Source organism: Schistocerca serialis, chromosome 9 (assembly GCF_023864345.2).
Source record: "Schistocerca serialis cubense isolate TAMUIC-IGC-003099 chromosome 9, iqSchSeri2.2, whole genome shotgun sequence".
NCBI lineage: Eukaryota > Metazoa > Arthropoda > Insecta > Orthoptera > Acrididae > Schistocerca > Schistocerca serialis.
In genome coordinates, this window is record NC_064646.1 from 33,854,172 (window position 1) to 33,875,660 (window position 21,489).

The following is a 21,489-nucleotide window of genomic DNA, read 5'->3' on the forward strand; positions in this document are numbered from 1 at the left end:
AGCGTAGGTGGAAGAACATGGGGCCCAATCAAGACCTCACCAACAATGCCTGCCCAAACGTTCACAGAAAATATGTGTTGATGACGTCATTGCACAATTGCGTGCGGATTCTCGTCAACCCACACATGTTGATTGTGAAAATTTACAGTTTGATCACGAGGAAGTACAGTACATACTGACGAAACTAAAATGAGCTCTAACATGGAAATTAAGCGTTTCCGGACACATGTCCACATTACATCTTTTCTTTATTTGTGTGTGAGAAATGTTTCCTGAAAGTTTGGCCGTACCTTTTTGTAACACCCTGTATATTAGAGTAGCTGCATAATCTTTCGCTGTTCCACGCGATAGAATGTGAGGCGAGGAGCAATCCTCAAAAGAGTTCTAGCTGTGAATAAGGGTGTAGAGTCCCAAGTAAGTTGTTCTGGGCCTAGAGGCCGCGAATCGTTGTCATATATTGATGCAGTACGCAGCCGTCCTGTGGACCACCCATTCCTAACTACGATTCTCCCAAGGTCCAGTCCTACTGACCGTATCTGCTTCTAATTCCCGTGTCTATTGGAGCAGGAGCATAGCCTTCAGATAATATGTTGGTCCCCATAGGGGAGAGGGAGGGCGTGGAGGGGATGGAGTCAGATGGAGGCCGTATCTTTGAGCGAAGGTGACTGTGAATAACAGTGTACCATTCCGAAGAAGTGATGTCGCACCTCGAGGCCGCAAGTCCTGGGTGGAGCCTGCCACTATCGGCTTCCTCTGCTGACATCCCGTGCTCCTTCTCCACATGGCGTCTAAGGCTCGGCGGGACAACAGAAACTAACGCGAGCGTTCAGTATCACGCTTGCAATTTTCCACGCCCTAGAGCCAAAGAACCTGCCAACCTGGCCACAACAGTATACGTCTCGCTGTCTGGCCCTTGGTCAACACCACTGAGGCGCAATTTCGTAACAGTGCACACCGGACCATACAAGAACATAGAAAGCAAATAAAACTGTTGTTCCAATTCGTAAACCGTAGAATGTTTCCAGAACGAGTTTTCAGTCCGCCGCGTAGTGTGCGCTGATTTGAAGCTTCCTGGGGTATTAAGTCGGCGTTTCTCACCAGGACGCAGCCCTGGGACCTTTGCCAACTGTTCTCTGCCCACTCAGCCCTCCAGGCAGAGATCCACTTCCGCCAGCACCTCCCAGCTCTAAACGTCCTGTAAGTTTCACGTAAAACGTGGTCTCATAAAATTTAATTACATCGAATGAATGCTTCAGATGTTCGTTCAGTCCACATGACATCAGTGAAAAAATACAAAACATTTATTAATAGAAGCCTTATGTCATTTTAAAACTATCCCCCCCCCCCCCCCCAAAAAAAGTAACCCAGATCAAAGTCAATAAAAAAAAGGCACTTACCCAAGGTACAAATTTATCTTATGACATAAATGAAACTGTATGTCAGTCTGAAACGACTATGATCTTGATACCATATCTTATTATAAGACATAGTGGGAAAAAATGAAAGTAATACCGACGTCAAAAAAATACATTAGGAGAAAAACATAGTCACATTAGGTACCAAAATGAGTATGGGAGATGCGAAGGAGGAGACTTCTGGAACCAGAGATCAGAAGGAGTAAATAGCATTTACAGGAAATGATACACTAGTAACAGATGTATGCAGTACTATAAAACTTTTTAAGAAGTATTGCAGGGCTGTGGCGGAGAACGGTACGGTAGATGCTGTCATGCAATATATCAGACTAGACATTCCAAATAACTTCAGTAATACGAGCATGACCCTCACTGCATCCCATCATAACCTCTTCGATGTCAAACAATTCCTGTGGTTATGATAAAATACATGTAGTCTTCTGAGTTTAGTAATTCATTAAGCTTTTTCCGTAATCAATAAATTAACACTGGAAAATTTCTCGATTCTCTTGAAAATGCTGAAGCTAAGCCTCTATATAAGAAATAAGATAAAGAAATACCATCAAACTTCCGTCCAATTATATTTTTGCCAGCATTTTTGAGAATTTTAGAGAAGGTTCTTATGAAAGGCTCCCTAGTCATCTGACTACTATCTTCAAGATCACAGTTTGGATTTTTAAAGGGTTCTAGGATTTACATATGGAGCAAGAATGTACTTAATTCGTCATAAAATAAATTACAAGTTACTGGTATATTCTGTAATACGTCAAATGTGTTTTACTCTATAAATCACAATATCCTTTAATGTAAATTGTATTATGGTGTAGCAGGAAATGCAGAAAAATAGTTCAAATCGTATCTCTTTCACAGGGAATAAAGGGTGTCACTAGGAAAGAGTTCCGTATTACGCTACCAGTCATCATCCAACGGGGAACTAATTACTTGTGAGACTCCAAGGTTCCATCTTAGTCCCTTACTTCTTCGTGTATATATTGATTACCTTTCAGCAACATCATTGTTTAACTGCAGATGATTCAAACATTGAATAATTAGGAAGATAGTTTAATGCTATTTTCACAGCCATTAATAAATGGTTCTTTGCAACTGCACTTTGAAAACATACACCAATTACAATTCAGTATTTGTAAGAGGTTCTCTCACATTACATGTTTAAAATATGATGACGACAGATAGAAAAGGTTGCCAGTGTTACATTCTTGGGAGGAACATACCACAGAACTGCTGAACAACATAACAATTCTTTGTATGCATTGAGGACGTTGACAGCCAAAAGTGACATAAAAATAAAAAAAAGCTCCCATGCTTCGCTTACTTTCATTCTATAATATCATACTGGATCATTTTTTGGAGTAACTCGTCAACCCCAGCCAGAATTTTAGTACAAAAGCGTGTAATACGAATTATTTGTGGTGTAAACTCAAGATCGTCCTGTAGAGGTGTTCTCAAGGAACTGGAGATACTGACTACTGATCCCAATACATTTATTCTTAAAGAAAATTTGACGTAGGTAATCTCTATTTTTTTTAGCATTAGCTCAGTTTGTGGAATAAATACTAGCAACAAAATAATCTCCGCATATATGTAAAGTCTCTCAGTTTCGCCCAGAAAGGTGTCCATTATTCAGGAACATCCTTTTTCAATCATTTACCAGCAGTCATAAAACGCTTAGCTTTTAATAAAGTCTAGTTTAAGAGGAGTCAAAAGATTTATTGGTGGTCAGCCTCTCGTCTTCCTCTGACGAATTTCTTAGCAGAACCAGTTGACGTGTATGTTATTAACAATATTAAATAACTTGAATGGTAGGTAAAATCTGACTTGCGCACAAGTTCAGTGCAGTAATGTATCAATGTAAAAATGTGTAGCTAAATAATTTGGTGTTTTATGATGTGTGGCTACAACAGCCTAAATATTACCAAATGCACTACAGTGCATTATATTCGTAATTTTGATGTTCTGTGACATGTTTGTTACTACCTCTTAAATGAAATATGTTTCAGTTTTTTTACTTATGTTTCACATGCACGAGAAGCATTTCGCCTCGAATCTTTGGAAAGGACATTAGTATGTGTTTTTTTTGCCAATATGTATTCCTGTTTTATCTCATGTTTTACATACACTACTGCCCATTAAAATTGCTACACCACGAATATGACGAAATTTAACCGACAGGAAGAAGATGCTGTGATATGCAAATGATTAGCTTCTCAGAGCGTTCAGACAAGGTTGGCGCCAGTGGTGATACCTGCAACGTGCTGACATGAGGAAAGTTTCCAACCATTTCTCATACACAAACAGCAGTTGACCGGCGTTGCTGGTGAAACGTTGTTGCGATGCCTCGTGTAAAGAGGAGAAATGCGTACCATCACGTTTCAGACTTTGATAAAGGTCGGCTTGTAGCCTATCGGGATTGCGGTTCATCGTATCGCGACATTGCTGCTCGCATTGGTCGAGATCCAATGACTGTTAGCAGAATATGGAATCGGTGGGTTCAGGAGGGTAATACGGAACACCGTGCTGGATCCCCGACGGCCTCGTATCACTAGCAGTTGAGATGACAGGCATCTTATCCGCATGGCTGTAACAGATCGTGCAGCCACGTCTCGATCCCTGAGTCAACACATGGGGACATTTGCAAGACAACAACCATCTGCACGAACAGTTGGACGACGTTTGCAGCAGCATGGGCTATCAGCTCGGAGACCATGGCTGCGGTTACCCTTGACGCTGCATCACAGACAGGAGCGCCTGCGATGGTGTACTCAACGACGAACCTGGGTGCACGAATGGCAAAACGTCATTTTTTCGGATGAATCCAGATTCTGTTTACAGCATAACGATGGTCGCATCCGTGTCTGGCTACATCGCGGTGAACGTACATTGGAAGCGTGTATTTGTCATCGCCATACTGGCGTATCACCCAGCGTGATGGCATGGGGTGCCATTGTTTACACGTTTCGGTCACCTCTTGTTCGCATTGACGGCACTTTGAACAGTGGACGTTACATTTCAGATGTCTGTTACGACCCCTGGCTCTACCCTTCATTCGATCCCTGCGAAACTCTACATTTCAGCAGGATAATGCACGAGCGCATGTTGCAGGTCCTGTACGGGCCTTTCTGGATACAGAAAATGTTCGACTGCTACCCTGGCCAGCACATTCTCCAGATCTCTCACCAACTGAAAACGTATGGTCAATGGTGGCCGAGCAACTCGCTCGTCACAATGCGCCGGTCACTAATCTTGATGAACTGTGGTATCGTGTTGAAGCTGCATGGGCAGCTGTACCTGTGCACGCCATCCAAGCTGTGTTTGACTCAATGCCCAGGCGTATCAAGGCCGTTATTACGGCCAGAGGTGTTTGTTCTGGGTACTGATTTGTCAATGTCTATGCACCCAAATTGCGTGAAAATGTAATCACATGTCAATTCTAGTATAATATATTTGTCCAATGAATACCCGTTTATCATCTCCATTTCTTCTTGGTGTAGCAATTTTAATGGCCAGTAGCGTATATGTGTGCAAGAAAAAGCAAATCTAATGTGACCTCTGAAAACTCACAGCGTTGTATGTGAATGATCTGTTGCGTCTAGTATTTTAGAAATACTGTACCATTATGCACACATAGCCCTAAACTGTGCTATAATTTTCGATTCTAAACTGCCAAAGGTTAACTTTCCCCTGGAAAAATGGGCGGTCTCTCTTCTCGGTTGTCAAACTGTTGTCTCACGTTATGGCTTGTCGTTTGACAGCGTGGATGTCGTACCGTCGTAGAGCGTTAAGCGCCAGATTTGGACCTTTCGGCCACAGTTGTAACTAGTTTGTTTCCCAGCGTAAATGGGTTCCGCGTTAACGCATCATATCATCTGCCGGCATCCGCGCATTATGATATCTACCGAGTTTCGCTCCCATACGGTAATTACAGTTCACACTGGATAAAACGACAGATTTTGCTGCTGTCGGTGAATGCAGGCGCATCTTAACCAGTTTCCCAAAGGGACTGGGTGGAATGTCTGTTTGATGTAGGGCACCTCGCAAAAGGCCGTTGCTCCTACGGCAAGCTGCATCGTGCTGCAGGTCCTCTATGTGCAAGACGACACAGGAAGTGTGGGCAGTCGCTGACTGGCGGCGCCTAGTGTGCTCGAAGGAGCCGCGACGTCGAGTATTTTGAGTGATGCGAAGCGTCGGGTGCACCAGTGGCTCGACGAGGCGTTTATCCCGTAACGTGCGGAGCGTCTCTTTGAGACGAGGACTGCTTGTGATGTTTGGGGTGTTTTTCGTACCAGCACTCGGGCCCACTAACTAAGGTTACCGTGTAAATGAAGCAGGATATTTATTTAGACATTATCGCTGCCAGAGTGTTGTTGTTTGAAATCTGAATGATGAGTACGCTGGGAACAATATCACTGTCCACAGGACTGCACGCACACGTTCCTGGAGTGGAGAACACTCGGGCGCGCTATCGCATCTCGACCGACCCGCTAAATCAGCCGATCTTAATCCCACAGAAATTGTGTTGGGGCTATTTGGAACAGTGTGTGAAGCATTGCAGTTAAAATGCTCTGAATTTGGTAGCTTGGCAGGATCTAATTAGTGAGCAGCTCCGTCTGAAGAAACTGGACTAGTATTTTCATTGCCGAATTGAGACAACTACACTGAAGCGCGAAAGAAACTGGTATAGGCATGCTTATTTAAATACAGAGCTATGTAAACAGCCAGAATACGCCGCTCCGGTCGGCAGCGCCTATATAAGAGAAAAGGTGTCTTGCGCGATTGTTAGATCGGTTACTGTTGCTACAATGACAGGTTATCAAAATTTAAGTGAGTTTCAACGTGGTGTTATAGTTGGTGCACAAGCAATGGGACACAGCATCTCAGAGGTAGCAATGGCAAGCTATGGGACACAGCACCTCCGAGGTAGCGATGAATTGGGGATTTTCCTGTACGACCATTTCACGAGTGTACCGTGAATATCAGGATTCTTCTAAAACAACAAATCTCCGACATCGCTGCGGCCGGAAAAAGATCCTGCGGTAACTGGACCAACGACGACTGAAGAGAATCGTTGAACGTGACAGAAGTGCAATCCTTCCGCAAATTAGTATAGATTTCACTGCTGGGCCATCAACAAGTGTTAGCGTGCGAACCATTCAACGAAACATAATCGATACGGGTTTTCGGAGACGAAGGCTCACTCGTGTACACTTGATGACTGCACTACACAAAGCTATACGCCTCGCCCGGGGCCCATCAATACCGATATTGGAATGCTGGTCACTGGAAACATGTTGCCTGGTCGGACGAGTCTCGTTTCAAATTGTATCCAGCAGATCGACGTGTACGGGTATGGAGACAACCTCACGAATCCATGGAGGCTTGTCAGCAGGGGACTGTTCACGGTGGTGGAGGCTCTGTTATAGTGTGGAGCGCGTGCATTTGGAGTGATATGGGAACCTTGTCCGTCTAGATACGACTGCTGACACGCACGTTAGCATCCTGTCTGATCAGCTACATCCACTCATATCCATTGTGCATTCTGACGGCCTTGGGCAATTCCAGCAGGAGAATCCGACAACCGCCTCCACCCCCTCCCTCACCACGTCCAGAATTGCTACAAAGTAGCTCCAGGAACATTCTTCTGAGTTTAAACACTTCTGCTGGCCAGCAAACTCCCCAGACATGAACATTATTGACCATATCTGGGACGCCTTGCAACGTGGTCTTCAGAAGAGATCTCCACCCCCTCGTACTCGTACTGATTTATGGACAGCTGTGCAGGATTCATGGTGTCAATTGCCTCCAGCACTACTTCAGACACTGGTCGAGTGCACGCGGGGGCCGTACACAATATTAGGCAGTTGCATCAGTTTCTTTCGCTATTCAGTGTATGAATGATTGGGACCGAGTGGGGTGGAGGGAGGGCTGGGAGCATTAGCGTGTGGTGTGCTTGCGTGTTTGAAGAGGGGTGCGGGGCTACTTTTTGCCCAGTGTACTTACGTAATAACACTATGTTCAGTGCACACCCAGAGTTTTCGACTGGTGCGAGCACCGATGTAGATACGTTGGGGTGTTGCACGCGCACGTAATCGGCCCCGGCCCTCGTGACAAATCGCCGGCCGGCTTTTGTTTCGCGGGCCGCGGCGCGTGGGCGGCGACCCCGCGGACCGAACGCGCCGGCGGCCGGGGGGTCCGGCCCTCGGGGTCACGCGGCGATCGGCAAGGACGGCGCGCACCGACCGGCTCATTACGCATTCAAGGCGCAGCCTCAGATTGCAGCCTACGGAATCTCCCATTATACTCCCACCGGCCCACGGCGGAGCGACGCCCGCCTCCCTGGCGGCTGACTTCGGTGCAGATGTTCTGTTGCGCGCGTGCGCAGCATCCGCTTCACTGTCGCCGCTGTCGTGCTGTCCGTGAGGTTTTAAATGGCTGAATTTTCGTTTCGAAAGGGATGGGTTTCGCCGGCCGCCTCACTCGCCGCCCATTGTTCCCCGCGTCCTGCCTTGGCAGTGACTGATTTGCAACAGTGTAGAAACTACCTGTCAGTCTCTCAAGAGATCATTAAAAATAAGTACACTTCCGAGAAATGTTTCTGAACCTGCAACTTACAAGAGTCCAAGCCTTAAAATTTTTTATGCTCGAAGTATACTTCGAAAGATAGACACTGTAAAAATTTTAGTTGCTAAGATGCATTGCAAGATTTAAAAAAAAATGTTGAAAATGGCCACATTCGTAACTCGCCAGGCGACTGGAGAAGGAGACATCCCTACTGGAGCTGTGGCGGACTGCGCGCATACAAGAAGGCGGGCGCGTATCCCTGGGTGACAGAGCACCGTCGCGGTTCCTTCCGTCCCTTTACGACGAACCTCCACCTACTGTAACGTCCCCTTAGATAAATTAATGAATTACTGTGCTGATAAACATCTTATGTTATTTGATTTTCAAACAGCTGAGCAAAACTGAACGTACTCAGACATTCACTAAAGTGTCACACAATATTTTTAGCGCAACGCAGTCTGACTTTCAGTAATCCCTACAAAAGAATGGCCCTGATTAACAATAACCTATACCTTTCATGAATTCTTACCTCAGAAAAATCTTCGTTATCCGAACTACTGCAATACAGCGAGCGCCAACACTGCCAGCTAAATAAAAGATTCAAACTACTGAAGGCACTAACTACTGATAGGCATAGTTAGCAAATGAAAGATTTTGATAGAGAACAAACAATGTATTTACCTTAATAGTGTTCAAAAGTCATTATATATATATATATATATATATATATATATATATATATATATATATATATATATATATATATATCAGTTCATGACATCCAGTCTTACAAATTTACTATCTCTAATGGACACACGTCCAGATCATCCACTCTCAAAACTCTGCCATCTCACTCCCCACATCCACCACTGCTGGCGGCTCACCTCCAACTGCCCAACACTACAATGGCGAATATTACATCAATGCCCACCAGCCACAGACTGCCCACAGCACAGCCAGTGATTTTCATATAGAGCGCTACGTGGCGTTACCAACATAAAAACCTAAACAGCCTACTTACACTACCTGTGAACATTGTCTCAGCAGATCATCAGTAGGGAAGCCGAGTGAAACCTACTGTACTTCGACGTGAACCAGGCTGCAATTAAAGTCACTAATCTACGTTTCGGGAGAAAGTTTTCACACGAAATGAAAGGTTGGAGCCGGCCTGAGTGGCCGTGCGGTTCTAGGCGCTACAGTCTGGAGCCGACCGACCGCTACGGTCGCAGGTTCGAATCCTGCCTCGGGCATGGATGTGTGTGATGTCCTTAGGTTAGTTAGGTTTAATTAGTTCTAAGTTCTAGGCGACTGATGACCCCAGAAGTTAAGTCGCATAGTGCTCAGAGCCATTTGAACAATTTTTTTGAAAGGTTGGAAACTTTGTCCTTAATTAATATATTCTGAAACTTAGGTGAACAAGTATCACTGCCAAGCCCGTGCTAGTCTTAACACAGTCACTCACAATCCCTTTCACTCACGTTAGCTAGTTCATGGTGTTGCATCTCCCAAGAACGTAATAGCTACAAAAATATGTTTTGTTTTTTTGTTTGAGAATGCTCGCCAAATATTAAGTCTGTCGGTACCTAATGCAGTCACAGTTATTAGCCACCGACTTTCTCAATACGCCACGCGGAATATGTCTTTTCTCGTCACAAAATTCACTTAAAAATTCCGAAATTTCTACACATCCATCGGAATAATTATGCCGTCACTTTAAAACACTTTTGATGTATGAAACACTGCTAGATCCGGCAACTTATCATTTCCATCGGAACTACTACTATACACGTCCGAACAGTTTCATGGCTAGGCTCCGACTCCTCCCTCGAATACTCTGTCTTCTCTACCAACAGAGAAGGGCGCGCGAAGAATATTGCTTTACCATTGGTCAGTTTGCTCAACAGCCAATAGCAAAACAACATTCTCCCGCGTCAGTCCGCGCTTTTCATCAATAACCAATCGCAAAATAGTAAACCTAACGACTGCACTTTTTACCGACGTAATTATCTAATATGCTGAAGTTTTGTTTATGTATTAAGTTATTTACTATTGTTATTTATACCTGAATTAACTTTCCCTTTATCATAAACTTACTTTACAAATCTATTCTACAAAAATCCCCTTTGTCCACATCCATACTTCTTCGAATTGTTCCCACTTAAAATGCCACTACATAACTCGTTAAACAATTATCTTCATATTAACCTTAAACAACACTCACGCATCATTCATACTGATAAAACACATTTATAACATTTTAACTACACAAAAAGACATAGTAACACTTTATGAAAATACTAGAACAGTTTATGAAAAACATTCTTTTACTTTAGTGCACTCTAGTGGGCACAATCGAGACTAAATCAGTCCCCTATCCAATATTGTCCTCTATCGGCTGACACATAAACTACGTGCGCGTCCAGTCCCGCGTCACCATCTGTCACTATCCAGCTCTGAGACACATCTCTCACTTAACCGCCTCCAAGGCAGGATCGGTTTACGGTGCTACGCCTCATTTGTAAAGCGAGATTTGGTTCCCACTGGTAGTTTCTCTGAAACAGTTATTGTTAGTTCAAATTTGCAACTAATTTAACACCCTTAATAATTACCAGTTGCTTTTATAGTATCCTAATTGTTAATAATTGAGATGAAACTGTCTTAATATTCATTGTGATAGCGCTTACTGTTGAGTAATGTGCAAAACTTTTGCTTCGTAAAATCTGACCGTGAACCGCATAAATGGAAGAAAACATACGCAAAGTAAAAAAAATATGCTCCAAAATGAAACTCGCAGAACTGTGAAAGAAAACCAGTGGACTCGAAAGCTTTACTGTAGGACTCCTCCTGTGAAGTAACGCACCGTTACCGATGGAGGTCCCACTAGAGCAGGCCCTCTGAATCGCAAGTGAGGCGAGAACAGCTGAACTGCTGATTTCAAGGCTTCATCGACTGATCAACCACATTCCAGAAATCGCACAATATAGGAACTCGCAAAACTATCAACTCTATTTCAAGTAAATGCTTATAGGAGACGGAATTAATTCGTAGCTGACGTGGAGGCGAAGCTTGCTGTTATCCGCACATCTGCCGTGTCTTGTGCCAGTCACTCAGGTGTGCTGAAACAACTGCGAGCAAACTGCAGATTTATCATTTCGAGGCGAAAAAAGACAGTCTCTTGTGCAATCGATGAATGCCATGACACATTCATATAGGCCTACTACAATCCCTGTAATAAGTACGAGTGGATGACTGTTTCCGCGTCTTTATATCGGTCTTCAGTGACCTGCAGGCAAATTACGACCAAAAATAACAGAAGGACCGCTTACTGGCAAAACTCTTACACTCGACGTATCAAAATCAGGAAAAATAGGAAAGAATCATTTTAACATTTCATTCGAAATGGTTTCGGACCAGTAGCAGAAAGTAATTCATTGCTCCTGTTAGACTCTTGGCATGGACTTAACAACACCTCTGTCTTTGAGAAGGATGACGAAAAGACTGATGATAGAATTTTGATTCCATACGGAAATACCCACGTTACTCAGCCTCCAGATAAAGAATTTTTTCTACTATGGAAAGTATTTTTTAAGGAAATTGTCGGACAAAATAATTTCCTATAGCTCCATATCATCTGAGATTTATCAGGGAAACAGTATTCTTAAATATCAGTTATTTCTGCATTTTCAGTTGAAAGGTCTCTGCTGGATTCCTTTCATGTTAATTTCTTAAATATGTTGTCATTTACGGCATAAATTCCTCTTCTAAATTTACTGTGGTGTTTCTGACTATCTGGGAGGAGACTGAGCAGTGAAACGTGTTACTTTTACACATAAACAAGAACGATCTGTCACACTACTACACTTTAAAACACAGTTTATATGTAATTCATGTCACACAGTCTCATACAGAACCTACATCCGCTTTCTTTTATATACTGTATATGATAAGATACTGTCATCCCCCTTCCCTTCTGTGTGAGAGGATGAATGAGCAAATGTATTTCTAGTTGCATGCTTGATGGTAGCAGACAAGCCTGTCTGCTAGAGAACAGTAGGACCAACGTCGGAACAGGTAGCTACGCTTTCTAAAAGCAGAGAGGTTTCTATTCTTAGTATGGTCCTGTCCGTCCCTTGTCATGTTGGTATAGGAAGCTGCCTCTCTGGTCACTTCCGTTTGTATCTGTTAAGCACCCTCGGTAGGAGCCCAGGTCAGTCTGTCCGCAGCAAGCGTCTGAAGTGGTAAGATCTCCGGCTAAGCGCGTGTCTGCTAAGTGGCTCTGAGCACTATGGGACTTAACATCTATGGTCATCAGTCCCCTAGAACTTAGAACTACTTAAACCTAACCAACCTAAGGACATCACACAACACCCAGTCATTGTCTGCTAAGTCCGTAGGGCAATGGATTTCTTAAGTTCAGCCTAACTGAAAATTTAATCACCTTTATTTCAGGTTTGGATATAAAATATCTAATGTTATCATAAATTGCAACGCAGTGTATTTCGAGTGTGAAGTTCAGAATATCTTCCAGTAGTTGCTTTGTCACTACTTTGTGAGTAAAGTGGAATCACGTGTTGATCAGTAACTCTAAGATCATCAATCTTAAATGCGAATGTGCGTGAGATTATAACGTCTCGTCTTGACAATATTTTTCAATATAGCAACTTTTCTTTATGTTCAACCCACGTGGGGTGTACTTTGTGAGACCAGTATCACATGCTTATACAATTGTTTGACCCATCAGGTTAATAGTAAGACGATAGTAACCAGTTCGAGGTTTTGCTTTTGTAAATTGCTTTTCGATATAATTTATTTTAATTGTCAAAATTATTGTGGAGTTACACTCTTTCTGTAAACCAAGTTGACCACGTGAAGCATGTGGTGTAATCATCAAAGTAGCCCTCAGCTAGTCTTTTCGGGAAGATTTCACAGAGAGTTAGTACGAATTTAGTTTACCAATGTGTGGTAATTACATGACGGACAGGATTGCACTTCGAACGTAACTTCTTTGGGTGAAAATTGAATCGGTTGGTTGTGGTTAATTTCCTCTTGCATATGTTTCAACGTTCTTCGTGTATTATTTTATGAATGCAGTGTTGTATGTAGTCTCCCAATCTTGGCTCCATATTTGATGTGTTCCATAAGATTACAAACTCACATTTTCACAATCCTAAATAAGGCACGAGTTTAATTATGAATCAAGTTTAATATGCTGAAATTTCAATGATCAATGTTAAAATAAATTTCCAAATATAAACTGATTTATTTCTTTTTATTTAAATTCTCTTTTATATATATATATCACCGGTTGTCGTATGACTATTAAAAGATTATAATTAATGTTAGTCTGGTTGGGAATTTGGTAAGCTAGACTGGATACCTGGTGAAACAGTTGCTCAGTAATGCAAGGTTAACTTCCCCAGACAGCTCACTGCTTTTAACCCTCTTTTATTGTCTATCAGCACCGCTTTCAGAACAAATTAATGCAACAACATTACACAGTTTGCATCGGTACGTTTTACGGTTTTCATTAAGTATGCCTGATATACAGCACAATAAGCAGGGCAGCGACCAGGACCATTTCTTATTCCGCCGCAGTTCTGTGTAAAAGTGGCAGTTACTGAGAACTGCCTGAATGCACTAATTTCTCTCCTGTCACGTCAGAAAAATGTTTTCTTTTGTCATTCCGTTGACACTTCTTTATTTTGATGACTATGTAGAATTAAAAAGGCTGTGTTTCATTGTAAGTAAACTATACATTATTCAAAAGTTATCATAAGAACTGTGCAGCAGGAAATGTTTCAGACTGTTGTACAGCATGTGTAACAGCTATTTCATTTCAACAAATTAAAGTCCCGATTGATGAAAGTTGTCTGTAATACACTCCTGGAAATGGAAAAAAGAACACATTGACACCGGTGTGTCAGACCCACCATACTTGCTCCGGACACTGCGAGAGGGCTGTACAAGCAATGATCACACGCACGGCACAGCGGACACACCAGGAACCGCGGTGTTGGCCGTCGAATGGCGCTAGCTGCGCAGCATTTGTGCACCGCCGCCGTCAGTGTCAGTCAGTTTGCCGTGGCATACGGAGCTCCATCGCAATCTTTAACACTGGTAGCATGCCGCGACAGCGTGGACGTGAACCGCATGTGCAGTTGACGGACTTTGAGCGAGGGCATATAGTGGGCATGCGGGAGGCCGGGTGGACGTACCGCCGAATTGCTCAACACGTGGGGCGTGAGGTCTCCACAGTACATCGATGTTGTCGCCAGTGGTCGGCGGAAGGTGCACATGCCCGTCGACCTGGGACCAGACCGCAGCGACGCACGGATGCACGCCAAGACCGTAGGATCCTACGCAGTGCCGTAGAGGACCGCACCGCCACTTCCCAGCAAATTAAGGACACTGTTGCTCCTGGGGTATCGGCGAGGACCATTCGCAACCGTCTCCATGAAGCTGGGCTACGGTCCCGCACACCGTTAGGCCGTCTTCCGCTCACGCCCCAACATCGTGCAGCCCGCCTCCAGTGGTGTCGCGACAGGCGTGAATGGAGGGACGAATGGAGACGTGTCGTCTTCAGCGATGAGAGTCGCTTCTGCCTTGGTGCCAATGATGGTCGCATGCGTGTTTGGCGCCGTGCAGGTGAGCGCCACAATCAGGACTGCATACGACCGAGGCACACAGGGCCAACACCCGGCATCATGGTGTGGGGAGCGATCTCCTACACTGGCCGTACACCACTGGTGATCGTCGAGGGGACACTGAATAGTGCACGGTACATCCAAACCGTCATCGAACCCATCGTTCTACCATTCCTAGACCGGCAAGGGAACTTGCTGTTCCAACAGGACAATGCACGTCCGCATGTATCCCGTGCCACCCAACGTGCTCTAGAAGGTGTAAGTCAACTACCCTGGCCAGCAAGATCTCCGGATCTGTCCCCCATTGAGCATGTTTGGGACTGGATGAAGCGTCGTCTCACGCGGTCTGCACGTCCAGCACGAACGCTGGTCCAACTGAGGCGCCAGGCGGAAATGGCATGGCAAGCCGTTCCACAGGACTACATCCAGCATCTCTACGATCGTCTCCATGGGAGAATAGCAGCCTGCATTGCTGCGAAAGGTGGATATACACTGTACTAGTGCCGACATTGTGCATGCTCTGTTGCCTGTGTCTCTGTGCCTGTGGTTCTGTCAGTGTGATCATGTGATGTATCTGACCCCAGGAATGTGTCAATAAAGTTTCCCCTTCCTGGGACAATGAATTCACGGTGTTCTTATTTCAATTTCCAGGAGTGTATAACATCAAACACTACCCTGATTTATTTTCCACTGCTATCCACCTCTGGAACAATTACATCTGCAATAGTTTAGCTGTCGATAAGAACTGCCTTTTACACAAAAAATTTATTATACGTGACATTTTTTATATAGTGTTCTCAAGAGTGGAAAGCGACAAGTTGGCTGACAGAAGTGTTCAACCAGATCATCAGAGAAGGTAGGACACCGACAGACTGGCAGCGGGGCATCACTGTACCAATCTTCAAAAAGAAACGATGGCTGGTGTTTTAGTTGCTGCCCGATCAGATTACTGATTACGCGATGAAGATCCGTGAACGCATTCTTGACAAAAAGATTCCCGAGATAGCTGAAATCACAAGGACTCTAGCCGTAATTGTAAAAAATTGTGGCACAACTAACGCAATCTGTGCTGTGCAGTTGCTGGTTGAAAAATACCGCGAAAAGGACAAGCCATTGCACCTTGCTTTTCTAGACCTGGAAAAGACTTTTGGTGGGTCACCACATGACCTAAACTGGTTAGTGCTTAGAGACCATGGCATTCCAGAGTACGTTTTCAACTGGGTCCTGGTTCTGCGTGCAGAACCGACGAGCTACGTCCAAGTGGCTGCAGGAGCGCCGAACGACTTTGGCATCGCAGCAAGAGTCCGCCAAGGCTCGGCCTTATCACCACTGCTGTTCATTCTTGTGATGGACACTGTCACATCAGGCATGCACATCCCACTACCACTGATACTTCTATATGCCGATGATGTCGTGCTGGCTGCGGAGACCAAGTTTGATCTCCAGCACCAAACACAACAGTGTGGAGCGACTGATTTAGGTGGTCTGCGACGCAACGAAAAGGAAACTGAGTACGTGACATCAGATCCGCGAGAAGCCGGGACCATCAGTATTGACGGAGAAGAGTATCAAAATTTATGTATCTCAGTTCTAAAATCTCTAGCGATGGCCGACGTACAGATGAGGTCAACACAAGGACGTAGGCAACCTGGACGACGTACCGAACGACAAGAGGTGCCACCTGCGTTCGTCGGAGTAAGGATCATCCGAAGTCAAAGATCTACCGTACTTCATCCGTCCTGTTGCTCTCTACGACACCGAGTGTTGTCCAGCTACAAAAGAGGCAGAACGACGATTGGGTGTCATGGAGACTATGATTCTTAGATGGGCAGCTGGCATCACTCGACTGAATTACGTTTCGGACAACAGAATCTGGAAACGTATCGAGATCGCACGATCCAGAAGAAAATGCGAGAAGGCCGCCTGTGATGATTTGGACGTGGGCAGCGTGCACAGGACGACATCATTGCAAAGGCAGCGTACACAGTGGAAGTCGTGGGAGAGACACAGAAGGGGCGACACAGACAGCAATGGGCAGACACTCTGCACAACGACCCAGACGTGGCCCACGATTGAACAAAATGGAGACAGCGAATCCACTCAGCGGACCATGCCGCCAGGTGGGACAAACGCTAAGGAAGAAGAAGAAAAAAATGTTTGTGTGGTTTAGGTGCTTCAGTTTCGCGCGTCACCCTGGATATTTGCGTTACACAGCACTACGCCCTGTTGCCCCGACCGGCCGTGCGCTAGGAGGAAGGATTTTACAAAACACAGTCATAAGCGGTTCCTCCCGTGGCAAAAATGAGTAATTTCAACAATTAATAAAAATACTAGCAGTGCGTCTTATCAGCTAAAACTCTGAAAGTGCTCTTCTTTCGTTTCATCCCTCCAGCATAATAAAATTCAGAGTGCCTTTCGACGTGTCGGATTGGACCACTCCCTTGCTAGAGAAGAAAACGGTAACTACGTATGCGATGTCGCTGTCAATTCGACAAGATTTACACTCGAAAAATTTTTCAGTTTGATTGTACAAGTGTTTTGGAAGCAAACTCTTATTACAGACAAATTGTAGTTGCCCAGTATCCTACCTATGAATCGAAGCCTGCCATTTTCTGTGTTTGGTTTCGAGCCACTGTAGTCAAGACCCTTCATAGCTTTACGTATTGATTGCTACCCTCCTATATTTGTGTAGCATTGCTGCCTCTAGTTTTGACTCTTTTGAGACGTTCACGCTGCCTTTCGAGTGTTGTATTTTTTCGCGACTAGACTACTAACTTTGCGCCGGTGTTGGTCTATTTCGTGATGAACTTTTGTAGTATCGCGTACTCGGGACCTGCACTTTGGTTTTGGCTGTCTGGGCAGTCTGCAAGGTAAGAGGGAAGATTTAGAGTTTGACATGCTATTGATAGCGAGGTCGCTTACAGACAAAGCAGAAGTTAGGGATCGGGAAGGAAACCTCCAGTGCTCCTTCAAAGGCACCATCCCGACATTTGCCTGGAGCAGTTTAGGTGAGGTATGGAAAAACTAAATCTGGATGGCCGGACAGGGATTTGAACCGTCGTCCTCCCTAATTACTTCAGTTGGCTGACGGCTGTGCTACCGCTACCGTTGCCGGATAACTGTCAAATCTTATTTGCTATTCATGTGATCTTAACTGCACTTACCTACGATCTTAATCCTTTAACCTTGTGGTGGAAACATACACACATTAAATAATTTTACGCGAGCCCATAGATACTTCTTATAAGTGAAAATATAATACGCACTATTAACTTGAAACATCCCCTTAGAAAAGTTTATGAATTACTGTGCTGATAAACCTCTTACATTATTTGATTTTCAAACAGCTGAGCAAAACTGAACGTACTCAGACATTTCTCTCTTTACTTATTCTGATCATCACTAAACTGACACACAATATTTTTAGCGCAACGCAATCTGACTTTCAATAATCCCTACAAGAGAATGGCCCTGACTAACAATAACCTATACCTTTCACGAATCACTTACTTCACAAAAATCTTCGTTACTCGAACTACTGCAATACAGAGAGCGCCACTACTGCCAGCTAAATAAAAGATTCAAACTACTGAAGGCACTAACTACTGATAGGCATAGTTAGCAAATGAAAGATTTTGATAGAAAACAAACAATGTATTTACCTTAATAGTGTTCAAAGTCATAATATATATAGCAGTTCATGACATCCAGTCTTACAAATTTACTGTCTCTAATGGACACACGTCCAGATCATCCGCTCTCAAAACTCCGCCATCTCACTCCCCACATCCACCACTGCTGGCGGCTCACCTCCAACTGCGCAACGCTATGCGCTGTTCACATCCAACTGCCCAGCACTACAATAGCAAATTACAACAGTGCAAACCAGCCACAGACTGCACACAGCACAGTCAGTGATTTTCATATAGAGCGCTACGTGGCGGTGGCATTACCAACATAAAAACCTAAACAGCCTACTTACAAACTTCGCCACTGTGCTCCTTTAACCTTGAGGTGGAAACATGCACACATTTAATAATTTTATGTGAACCCATCGCATACTTCTTATAAGTGAAAATATGAAACACACAATTAATTTCGCCACAGAGCCGCCACAATATTTATTATTTTACTTCTACTCAATTTCCATTCATTTTATTTAAGCCATTCTATTGTTTACTAGTGACTGCAACATATGCTAGACTTGACCTGTGTAACCGGTGCTCACCTGACGAAACCTGCTGTTTGACAGCTGGAGCTGTTATCAGGGCAGATGCACAGGGCCCACCGTCTGATTGTAGAGCCACGCTTCGCTGTCCACTAGCCTGGGTCTCAATAAATCCTGGCGCGAATTCGAGAATTCCCAAAAAAGTTTTCTGTTAAATCGTAAAACAGTAATGACTCACGCTTCCATTCATTCAGGGCATTTACCACCTTCGACATATTCTGATTTACAACTCAGTAAATAATTAAAATTCTCAAGTAAAAAGATTTGTAAAGCGACATTGTACAGTGTGCACACGAACCTACCATAAATCTGCTTTGTTCTGATTGATCGGGAAGCGTATAAAGCCCTATTAATACATTCAAATATAGCGGGTGTGTTGTGTGTGTTTGGGGCTGGTTTGTTTACATTATTACGCAAGTTGCATGGGCTGCACGCGTCAGTGCGTTTACTCAGTACATTTCTGGATTCACGCATACTTATTGTTCTACAACATTGATATAATCTGCTAATTGACACTATACCTGTATTTAATGTCAGAGAATGATGTTTACTTCATTTTCTTGATCCTGATTGTTTCATGCCTGAGCAAAGGTACAGAGCGAGTTTATGAATACAGCTGTACTTTTTTTAGTTAGACACTATATTTAATTTCTTTCTTTTTACCTCGAAATCCCACACATAGAATTATCACTCTTGGCTAACAGACTTAAAAGTTCATGCAGCGTAACATAACGAGATTAGATCACCACCTGATTGCAAGATCATTTACACTAGGCCTATTTCAATTTAGATAGACTATCCCATAGTGTTATGACTGAAAACACAAGTGACTAGTTTCACATCCAGGGTCTCTTTCAAATACGCATTGCTACTATACTCACTACAACTATAGTCGCAACTGCTTCTGGCAATGAAACGCGAACTTTCTTTTCTTTCGATGGAGTCTTTATAATGCCCTATAGCAACATATTTAAAGGCAACTCTGGACGTTCAGAAAAAATATGCACCGAAGCAAGAAAGGGTGGTCAGAAGGATACATTGCTTGAGATCAGGTCGTTGCTCAAGTGTTTGTGATATTTCGCTCTGCTGCCCCTGTACATATATGTAAATCCATACTCTCCCGTGAAATTCGTGTTTAACAACATGACTCATTGGAAAGAATTTGCAGAATGCATTTAATGGACACTAGGAGAAATAAATTTGCACTTGGATAACACACCCTTAAACATTCTGCAGTTAAGGCTCGCACTACTTCTCTGCAGATTCCAGTTTCAGTGGGCTTCTAACAGAACTGAATGAAGCGAGTAATAAACACCAGATGTTGAAATCTGTGCGCAATGCTTCCTTGTGCCACACTCCTTTTACTTCGTACAGGAGTTTCCCGCAGTAGCTCCCGAATTTTGCTGTTTTATTTATTTGTAAATTCCTTACTAACGCTGTTTCCCTTCGTTTTATTTCCTAATTTTTTGTAATTTGTTGTAAGCCGTTGTAGGGATTGTTAAGCAAATCGTATTTATTCATCATACAATACACGGTGAAGCAATAATGCTGTACTTTATGTTGAATGCTGACTACAAGGATATCATTTAGGACTCCTACCGGTGCTAAGGTTAGTGACGTAGTAGTCAGCACTTGTGATGCAGCCAATCAGCGAAGACCGAGAAAGACACGAGAGCCTGCTGCAGTTTGTCCAAGTCTGCGCTGTACTGTCGAGTGAATCGTAATTGAAACAGACCACAGGTCAAAGCTATCGACAAGGAAGAAAGCAGAACTTATCTATAAAACTACCGTCCAGTAACAACCTGTCAGTAGCAGAATATTAAAAGATAGAATTAAATTTGTTTTTGGATGGGTTCAGCATTGAACAAATACATTTTTTCTCATTTTTTCCAGATAAGGTTCACTGAAGTCACAACATCATCACTAGGGCTTTTTAGTTTCTTTCTATTAATTAACAGAAAAATTGCTCTTTACTATCTGTACATATGGAAATTTCAGTTGTTAAGAAATGTATTCGCAAATTTGATGAAATACAAAAATTTCTTATATACACCTTGTTACCACTTGCAGTTAGTATTTGTGGTTTTCTGTATTTTGCGTTACAGCTGTTTTTATTTCACAGTCATCTGGAACTATGGAGAACTTAAGGTACACAGTTACTTAGATCGAAAATTTGCGACTGGGAATGTTCCGGTTAACATTATTTTATTCTGTGTCGAAGATTGCGTGTATGCGCGCACAATGTTCCACTTATATTTTCTGTATTCCCCACTATCTTCGCTGGAAAATTGCACTTTCAAACTTCCGGTGTGCCACTGTTTACAAGATATGAAAACAAGATGGTGGACAGTTGGATGTGTTGTGAGCGAAAATTTTGAATCTTGTTTTTGTCTTAGCCTTGGAGAGGTGTTTGTGTGTGTCTGAGTTTATGGGTTTGAATCGTCCGACAATTATTTTAGAGCTGCAAACAGAGTTTCGATGCGGACAGCTGCGTACTCGTTTATTATTTATTTTCCTTCAAGTATTGCCTCCTGTAGTTTTCGTGGACTGTTGCTGCGTTTGAGAATTTTAAGGTCGCTGTTAATCTCAGTTAGCCTGTGGTCCATATCCACAGGGTATTTTGCGA